Here is a 1,918-nt window from a genome sequence, read left to right on the forward strand (position 1 = left end):
ATAATGATTTACTAGCCATCATAAGAAGATATATGTAGTTCGAATCTCTATACTACTTACAAAAAAAATAATTCAACAAGTATTCTCAAGGAATCAACTTGCAAATTCATAACTATTACATATTTCTTTCTCGACATTAGCTAAGTCTTTTTCAAAGTTTATGGCTATTGATTAACACTCTTGCCAAAATTTGCTTGATGACAAAAAACAGGAAAAAAGTGAATTGCATCCTTAAGAGAAAAAGAAATTTGGTCTCAGAAAAAAAAAAATTAATAAGTTTAAATTGCTCCAACACACTTTTCTATAGCAAATTTCTTTTTGATGGGTAAATAATTTTAATACAAAAGTTTAAGATAACGTTAATGCAAATATTTGTCCTGTCGTCTATATTAAAACTTTCACACTTGCCTTGGAAATATCATTTTCTTCTAAGAACGGAAGCCTTTATTCTATCTTAATTACATATCCAATTCTTAGATGTATTAATCAGATTAACTAATTAAAAATATTGAATAATTTACACTAAATGTACGGTTCATCCAATTACAATGAGAAAGATTCATATACACTAAACATGATGTGCATAAGTCTTAAAAAAAGAAAATCGATGCTTATGACAAACATTATCTTATCTCTGGGAGATAAGTAGTATGATGACTTTTTAATTATATTTTATAACCCCTAGAAATTTCTAATATAAAATTTATGCAAGGAAAAAATTGTTATTTTTAGATAGAAAAATATATTGTCAAACAGGCCTACACGTGCAATGCACGTGCCCAGAAACTAGTTTTAAAAAAAATCTTGAAATTAAAAATCTAACACCAAATTCAACAAAAGTCAATTAATTTTGTATTATCTATATATTGTCTTATATGAGTTTAGTTACGACCCAGATAAGAACGAAATCATGACACATTTAAATTACAACAATCTACAATATAACAATTTTTATGCTCTAAGTGATCTTATATGTGCAATGTTTTTTACTAAAACCCTTGAAATAGTTTCTTAATTTGTTCATCCAATTTCAAATTTACAATTTACAGAAGGTTGTTACAAATATTTTTTCATATAAGCGCTTTGATTTGCCCCTGTATATGTATGTATCTCGCTCTTAATAAGACTTTTACTACTGTTATCTAAGGATTTATTTGTTCAGTATTGATATTCATCAAGCTTGTCAAAATTGAATCTACAATGACAAACTATATTTTCATTTAAGCGCTTTGATTTACCCCTATATATATGTATTTCAGTCTTAATAAGCCTTTTACCACTGTTCTCTAAGGATTTGTTTGTTCAGTATTGATATCCATCAAACTAGTTTTGATGCACGTGTGTTGCACATCAATATTAATCCATGTACTACACTATTTTTAAAAATAATGTCAATATTATTAAATAAAAAAATTAAATAAATAGTTATCAATAGAATGATGAAGTATAAGTTCCTATGAATAGTGGATGTAAACTTTCTTATGATTACTACTAAAAGTTGTCATATCAACATCCGAAAAACACATATAACTATTTATAATATAAATCTAGATATAGATAAGGTGATCAGACATTTCTCTTTGGCCTCCAATTAAATTTATTTTTTTCCTATTTGTTTAAAAAAAATTAAAATTAATTGTAATATGTAAAAATAAAAAAGTCACTCTTAAAATCTCTTATTTACACCTCTTAAATATGCTTTCTCCTCCCTCCCCTATAGTGCATTACTTAGTTATAATATATTATTGTATTGTTGGAGTTCTTACTTTTAATATAATCATGGCACGTGCGTTGCACATGTGTATCATATAATATACTATACGATGTTGTAAAATAGAATTAATAATACTAAATTAATTTTTTTTAGTAAATAATTATAATTGAAAAAACATTGGATAAGTGCTTTTAAATGATTAAT

The sequence above is a fragment of the Solanum verrucosum genome, unplaced genomic scaffold (genome assembly GCF_900185275.1).
Source record: "Solanum verrucosum unplaced genomic scaffold, falcon-dt-bn FXZP01000132.1, whole genome shotgun sequence".
Classification (NCBI taxonomy): domain Eukaryota; kingdom Viridiplantae; phylum Streptophyta; class Magnoliopsida; order Solanales; family Solanaceae; genus Solanum; species Solanum verrucosum.